Genomic DNA, 8,754 nt, shown 5'->3' on the forward strand with positions numbered 1-8,754 from the left:
AAATCCTGTAAAATTTACAGTAAACTACTGGCAGCAGGGTTGCCAGCCAGTTACTGTAAATTGTACAGCCACAGTACTGTAATTTAATTTACAGCCATTTACTGTAATTGCAGAATACAGGAAAAACTGTAATTTTGAATAGTAACAGTATAATGCTGTATTTTTTACAGCAAATTGCTTGATTTTAATTTACTTTATTTAGAAGAAATACATAAATCACTGTATATCCAGTATGTTTTGCATACTGGATATACAGTTTTTTTTTTTTTTTAATTGATACAAAAATACATTACAGACAAATTGTGTACGTTGTTGTACATGAAATAATTTTATTCAGTAACAACTTCATAGTATCCAACATGGCTCTTTAAACATTCATGTTTAAACAACACGTTAACCAACATTACCATCATGAAACAACATTGCAAAACAAGGCCAAAGTGAGTCTGTAAAACGGTCCACATCTTGATCCATCAGAGCACAACAAGTAGCTGGAACTATGGAAACGAAACAAGAGAATAATGTTAGATATTCAATTTATAGTCAGAGAAAAACAGAGGACAACATATACAGTCAGAGAATAATAAAATGATGTAATTCAATGATGAGATCTGTGTGTGTGTGTGTGTGTGTGTGTGTGTGTGTGTGTATGTGCCTGTGTGTGTGTGTGTGTGTGTGTGTGTGTGTGTGCTTCTTACTTTTCATCGATTACACTGAATATTCATCATTGTGTTTAGAAGAGCGGCGACATGTGGGTTCACTGCAACCTGTTTCTTCTGTATCCTGGCATTTTAGATGACGCTTCTTGTTCCACTCTCTGGATTAATATCTACAAAGAGTCAGGAAAAACTAAATGTTATATATTAAATGTGCAAAATATATTATATTAAAACACATGAATTAAATCATCAGCTTGCTAGTGTTAAATAGGGGAGACTTCTAAATAATTTGCCCCAAAAAAATGCATCTCTCGTTGAGAAATATTGTTTTAAAGGCCTTAACAGGTATATAACATAAACATATCTATAAAAAGCAGGTAAGGAAGTTGTTCAATTAATACCTTTCATTGGACTCCAAGTACATGCTGCCCCATCCTGGTACTCAAGATTGAATATGTAACATGCTATGAACAGAGTGGTAAGGCCAGACATGAAGCTGTGCTGAGCACCGTCACACACAACCTAACCTTCAGTAGTCAGCATCCAGTGGCCTGCATGGCAAAGTGTGTCCTAAAACAAACAATTATACATGTGACAATAGTAATAGTTAATAGTGACTATACAATTATCTTTAAGCATTTTACATTTAAACTACATTTTAGTATAAGTGACTCTACAAACAAACTCTAAGCAAATTAAACAGAGTAATTTACACTTAAAACCGTACTTATACAGAAATGTAATCCAACTAACGTTAGGGATGTCACGGTCAAGAAATTGTCACACTAGTATTTTGTAACGGGTCTCACTCCCACCCTCCAACGGTCCTATTTGGGAGACAGGCCTGCTATACAATGAGGGTGTCGCTAACGTCTTTTGCTCAAGCTCTCAGCTGGCCTCCGATACATAAACTGTATATCTAGATGGTTACGTACATTAATCACTTTACCGGGCTATCCTCCGTGAACATCGACTTACCTCAAGCTATGGTGACTCATTTTAATTTGGGCGCTCGATTTAACGGATGACTGCATTTGCAAATTTGAATTACACCACAAAATAATCACGAGCGAGTGTGGTATCCCAACTGTCGAAGCATGTAACTTTTACCGAGTCTACGGCGGGCGCGATGTTCAACATTAAAAAAACAACCGTCAACTTACTAATACAATGAACTGTAGCTCGTCACATACGCCTTCACTCCTGGTGTGAACAAAAACTCTAAATAACATGAACAACTTCTGTCCTCAGGTGCTATAGCGACGGAGAATGTTTGAAATCTTACCGCGACGGCGCTGCTGAAACCCCGCAAGACTCCTTCGGTCCCCGCGGATGGAGGTTGAATCCGGGGTTACCAATATGAAACGCGAATTTAGATACCTCTATATAAAGTTACCAGCATGATAGTTACCAAATATGGAAAAAAAATACGTAATAAGTTACTTACCACAGGTGTGAATCATTCATTTTGAGCACTACCCCAATCTCGACTGTTGAAGATCATCCCGCCATTGTAGATTTGAAATTTACAGCAATATTCTGTACATTGAGTTAATCCGTCACGTGACTCCAGAATGCATTGCACTTTACAGCAATATTCTGTATTATTTAAAATACAGTCAGCTTCTGTAAAATAACGCTGTAGTTTTTACAGCAATTCGTTACAGTGTATGACGCCTTAAAAAAGGTTTTGGAACAGAGCAAAACGGCACAAGAACTCATGTGTCTTAATGAAAAATGGCCAAGTGTGTCTTTAAATGCCGCATGTAAATGACAGGACTCCCATGAAGGATCACAGATTTGCTAACAGCTGACAGTCATGTACTAAAGGCATGGTACTGGCTGCATCTGCATGCGCTTTTCCCCTTCCAGACTCAGCTGTCACGCCTATTTACTGCCTAAATCATGACAAACATCTGATCTTTACAGATCTTCTTTTAATGATAAGGGCAGTGATTCTCTATATAGCCCTACAAGGGAAATAAAGATTAGAAATCTTACAGATTTTAAAAGGGCTGCTTGATGGAAGTTCTGTCTTTATATACAAAACCTTCAGTTGTTCCAAATTTGTATACATTTCTTTGTTATGATGAACACATAGAAAGATATTTGGAAGAAAGCTTGTAACCAACAGTTCTTGGCCACGTTGAATACTATATTATAAATGTATTCGTTCTGTTAAACACAATAGAAGATATTTTGAAGAATGTAGGAAGGCAAACAATTCTGGGGCACTTTTTACTACCATTGTAATTTTTCCTACAATGGTAGTCAATGGCAGCCAAGAACTGTTTGGTTACAAACATTTTTCCAAATATCTTTCTTGGTGTTTATCAAAACAAAGAAAAGTATAGAGATTTGGAAATCGAGTAAATTATGAAATAATTTTTATATTTGGATGAACTGTCCCTTTTAATGCTCATGGGAAAAATAAAGAAATATGTAGTGAAGCATGAATTTAGTCAGGCGCTTTTATCGACAAATTGACACACAACTCTATTACAGAATTAATTTTAAGACACTTTTATCAATTTTATTTATCTTTGCTTGTTTTTTATAAAACTTACTAAAATGATTTTTAATTCCATCAAAAAATATATATTTGTTGGCATTAGAAAAATATAGTTGACTGATTTATCAGTGTGTCATAAAATGCTTTATCAAACTGTAATTTTTATTTATAAAAATTAAAGGGGAATAATACAGTCATCTACAATGATCTGGCCAAGAAGTGGAATTAGTAATATCAGTTGCTAACACCATGAAGTCATAAATCTCTACATGGGAAATATAAATAAATTAATAAAACCTAATTACATGCCAACTATTTTCCACCTCTCTTACCTCCTTCCTAAAATTTCCTGTTTGGACTCACATGAAAGTTGGAAAAAGAATCTCCTTTTTTCCATTCAGGTTGGAGGGGGGTCAAGGGCAGGTGTCGCAGTGGCACACAGCTGCATCCAAGAGCTGTTTTCCACCAGAAAAACAGCTCTGTTCCATATACATCTCGGCTTGGAGATCTGCGTATTTGCGGAGATGATTTCGACGAAAACACAGGACATGGGATTTGCCACCGTGAACTTTATTTTCATTAAAGACCTGATGACATTTTAAAGGCGGATTTTGTTTTTGCTGAGCTGTTTTCGTATTGTTATGGCTATTATATAAAAGAAGCTGCATCAACCTAAAGCAAATTTAAAAAAAGAACAGCTCTCTTGACCCGTCATCAAACACTGAACCTCCATTATCTGCTTTTATCTCTGCTTAAGTCCAGCTGATCTCGGGTTATTGTCATTCTCAAGTGTTTAAGACACCATGTCAGAACCCAAATGTACAAAGCAGATGTGGCTACCATAAGCTCCAGACTCTCTCCCTTCCATCTCTATAGCTGATGTCTTCTGGATGAGTTAGGTATTAAATATGAGAACGTTAACAGCTGGTTGTTCATCCTTACTTGAGTGCATTAACCTCTTTAGCTGCTTTTTGATTCCAGGAGAAGGGACGCTGGCAGCGCCCGGGCTTTGGCAGGGAGACAGGCGGTAAAGTCCAGAGGCAAGAGAGACAACGTCGAGGAAGGTAAACATGCAGACGAACCGGAGGAGGTGAACGACTTGGGCAGCGGTCACCTGCTTGCTCGCTTGCACAAGAAAAAGCAAAGGTCGGCTTCGCTCAGGCAGAAAAACGCTGCACTTTCTTCTGCTTATTTGGCTAGCAGGGTGGCAAAGCCACTTTTGGAAGGGTTCCAGGGACAAACATGGATAAGACACACACTGAAACACACACACACATGCTCACAACGGAGGAGGAGGATGGGTGATATCCTGCCTGCTGTGGCCGGCCGAATCAGGGCTCCGCTGGAGCACTGATGGGTAATGAGGAAGAAAGAGCACATCTGCACAGGGATGCCATGCCCTTGGAGCTTTTAGTGTATTATCACACCATAAAGACACTGCGCATGTTCTTTTGGATGAGAATCACCACGGCGGAGGATGACAGATGATCATTACTTATTATGGACTGTACATTTGTGATACGGTTCATTTATAGTAGGATGTCTGGTTTGGATTTTCAAAAAAATCTGGACTTGTTGCATTACTTTAAACTTCTACTATTGAAGGAATGTCATAATTAAATAGAATACATGTCATAATTTCTCAGGCTTATGTTGTTCCAAGCCAGTGGTTCTCAAACTTTTTAGTTGTAAGGCCTCTTGTAGGGTGCATCGCTTTGCGGCCTCCCACATAATACTTATTTTTTTAACTTAGAATTTGTATTAAACGAATAACATATTAAGCTATTCAATGCTAGAACATCAATTATTTTGTTTTTTTGGCTTATTTTTCTGATGTTTGATTTCATTAAAAATGTATGAGAATTCTAATGAAATGCCACACAATCTGTGTCCCCCCTGGATCTATCTTGGGGCCCCCGAAGTGGTTTGGAAACCACTGTTATAAGCAAATGTAAGGGCACATTTTTAAGCATGTTCAATGCTATTAACGAATATGAGTTGGAATTAAAATACACTATAAATTGTCCTTGTATACTGTAAAAAAGACAAAGGAAGAAAAACAGCATAGGGTTATAAAACCATAAATAGCGACGCAATTTCTTTTAGTTTTTAGGTGAACTATTCCTTCAAGCCATGCCCCAAACAAAGTCACACCCTCAATTGTCTTTTCATTTGTTTAAAACAAAGCTACGTATGGGAAATATGATATGATAGATCACATCAACAGCCCGGCAAATCCTGCTCGAGGCTGAAAAAATGAAAACAAATATGCAAATAAAACGAGACGAAATAACGCCAGACCTAGCAGGAACAGTGAGGGCAATAGCTCAGGCAACACAGACACAAAAAAGGGCTTCTGAATCACCGCTGTCCAACTAGGCAAAAAACACCTGCCAGTCACAATGTCCTCGGCTTCAAGACCAGGGTTAAAAAGCACGGTCTCTTTGAACTTGTTCCTCCTGAGTAAATATTGTCTTATCAACGTGTCCCTAATGGACTATCCTCTGTCTTCCAGTGAGGTAGTTGTAAAGAAAAACAGGGCTTGAACAGAAAGCTCCTTTGTCAGATTTTTTCTTTATCTATTGTCTCTATATTGCATGCATTATCGTTTGTGGTTAAGGTCGCCCTATTGAATTCGAATTGGCAGGTGGTCATGTTTGCCAACATAAGAAAAGTGAGCTTCTGTCTTAAGTGTGTCAACAACCTCTGAGTTTTATGAGAACAGATGGGGGGAGGGATGAGAGAAAGAGAGAAACATATAAAAACAAGTTATTTACATAGAGGGACATCTACATATTCGCTTTAAAACAAAACTGCTTTTTTCCTCACTGTTGTCTAGATAAAAAGCGCAAGCTCAGAGGGCCGAATCACACCAGGGCCGTTTCACACGGCAACCCAGAGAGAAATTAATTAGTGAAGAGACGTTTACATGACACAATGCCCGCATGTGACATCCCCTCCACCTTCAACCAGAGCCAGCGGAGCCTGTAGAGACCACGCTCAAGCTCTGAGAGACGGCAACTCGGCCCTTTCTCTTTCTCTTTCCACTTTCGTTGTACTGTTTAGAAAGGAAAGCCAAACGGTTCTTACAAACGTGGCCCATAATGCTATCCCTGAAAAAAAGAAAAATACAGGGCGGATGATATTTGGCTAGGAAAATCACATGACAACAGCTGCCCAACTGGCTTTCGATCAATGGGGTTCTCCGCATCAAGTTTGTCTGCTGTAGACAAGAACGCCTTCGAACGGTTTTCCCTCCTCAACGGCTGGAATTAATACGCCGATGTTAAGAGCTTACGATAAGTGTCTATCTGCCTCCAGCACTTGCACACAGAGGAAGGCTCGCACGCTTCGCCTTAATTTGCGGTAATTCATTTGGTCACAGTCTGAAATGTGATACGTTGATCCCATGAAGTGGGAAATTACAAAAAGAAAACATAGCGAATGAAAGCGCAATAAACAAACGTACGGCTACCGTCAAGGGTGGTTTTGCCTGAATGGAGCAACATTTCTAAGTGGATGTAATTCCATGGTGATTATAATAAGCGGGTTAAGATAAACCCGGAGGACGGTGGCATAATGCACACATATCTATTTGTCATGTTTTTCCTTGTACACATTGTCGCAAACTTTACAAGTGCTTTTTTACTTATCAAAAGAGTGTGCGGATACTTAATATCCTCGTGATGATTCTCGGAACATATAGAAAAACAATAAGGATGATGGACCGAGAAAAAAAATATGTCTTTGACATTTTTGTCCCAGCACATCCTCCGCCATTGACCTTCTGTACAAGATGCGGTGAAAAGAAAATCCTTCTCAAAAGATGAGCTGGCCATGGAGGAAGAGGAGAAAGGAGGAAACAGAGACTTTTTCACCTCTTGCATGTCGCTGGTTTCCTCATTGGAGAGGCCCGGCTCCTCACCAGCTGTCATCCTGTGAGAGAGCAGAGAGTCCGGAACACCTCCTTCATAGCTCAGCAGACACTGCAAGATAAGACCCACGCACACACACGGCACTGTCAGACACAAGAAGGTCTTTACCGTACATAAAAAATGGGGCACTTAAAATGCAAATTACACTTGGAATTTTTTTTTTTTTATTAAATAAATTATATTATTAGTCAAATTCATCTCAAATTTTATTGTTTGTGTTTTGTCTTTTATTTGGTAAAAATAAAATCACACTCAAAATATAAATGTACGGAGGCATAAATAGAGTTTGTAATAATTGTGACTCTTAAGACAATAAGATATATGTATATACGAAGAGTTTGGTTCCAAAATTAGATCATTTTTCAAAAATCATGTTTTTTATTGTGCATTCCAATTGATATCAATCAAAGTGCAGTTTTTTTTTTCATTTAAGCCATGATAACCCTAAAACATTAAACTAACAGATTAAAACATGAAACATAATAAATAACATGATTTTTGAATAAATCTCATTTTGGAACCAAACTATTCATATATTAGAGACTCCACCGATACCGATTATTTAGAGTAATATCTGCCGATACCGATACAGAATTTACAATTAATATTTCTTAACTTTCTAAATGTTATTAGTTAATAATGAACGTCAAACTGGTGATGTTTCGTAAAAAAATCTATAAACAGAACACAAATTAATACATCATTAATAGATCATCAGCTGTTTTTAACTTTAAATACATTTACGAGTTCCCACAAGAGTGCAGAAGCTATCAATAGACATAAAAGTTGCTTTAAAAAAGAAACAATATACTGTTTGTTTGTTCAATGAACATAGGTCTATCACTGACATACAGTCTAAAGCATTATCTATAGTGGCCAAGTATACTAAAAACGCTTTAATATTCAGTCTGAATTATCCTTTACTTCGTCTCCTCATGGCTGAGAAGTTTTAAAAATGTTTCCCTTTTGAGCACATCAGAGCGAACATGAACAAAGGTTAGGGTCAGTCAGTTGCAGATGGCATCGGAGAGATGTACTGATATACTAAAGATCATGTGATTGGACAAAAATCTGTATAGTACAGGATGAGTCATCAATATTGTTGGTGTGCTCTCCCAGAAAACAATTGGAACTAATAGGAAATTTTGATAACATTTTAGAATACACTAATGGTGTGTTCACACCTAGTGCGAATTTAACTATTTGAACAAGTAAATTACATACAAAGTCAATGCAAGGACAATGGTGAACGATGTGAACGATGCAAACTGCGTGCCGCAGTTGACGTGAACATACCCTATTTGCTTGAAACACATTTGGTTGAAAATTGTCAACTCCAGCGGCATATTTGCACAGTTTTTACTAAAGTTTGACACATCCAGATGCGTGAAGACATTTACTGTCACGTGAGATGTTGATAGAGTGAAGTGAAAAGCATATTTGGTGTGAACACACACTAACATATGGCATCAGAGCTAACACACATGGAATAAAAGCCTAGTCTTTAAAATATTATAATTATGGTGACAGCTTTACAGAATTATTACAATCTTGAAAAACAAATAACAATTCTAGTATTGGAAAATAAGAGAAAACAGTCTGATCAACTTGACCAGCTTGTGAAGAATGCCTTGGAGTCTTAGTGTTT

The 8,754-nt window shown here is 37.7% G+C and overlaps 1 long non-coding RNA gene across 1 annotated transcript; it reads right to left on the reverse strand.

Moving 5' to 3' along the window:
* Positions 1 to 301: 301 nt before the first annotated feature.
* LOC130437050 (uncharacterized) lies at positions 302 to 2,467 on the reverse strand. Its single transcript, XR_008909129.1, has 3 exons — positions 1,061 to 2,467; positions 699 to 829; positions 302 to 497 (listed from the first exon to the last, which is right to left on the reverse strand). It is a non-coding gene; the product is annotated as an uncharacterized LOC130437050 (long non-coding RNA).
* Between the last annotated feature and the right edge of the window lie 6,287 nt (positions 2,468 to 8,754).

This window comes from Triplophysa dalaica, chromosome 15 (assembly GCF_015846415.1).
Source record: "Triplophysa dalaica isolate WHDGS20190420 chromosome 15, ASM1584641v1, whole genome shotgun sequence".
Taxonomy (NCBI): Eukaryota; Metazoa; Chordata; class Actinopteri; order Cypriniformes; family Nemacheilidae; genus Triplophysa; species Triplophysa dalaica.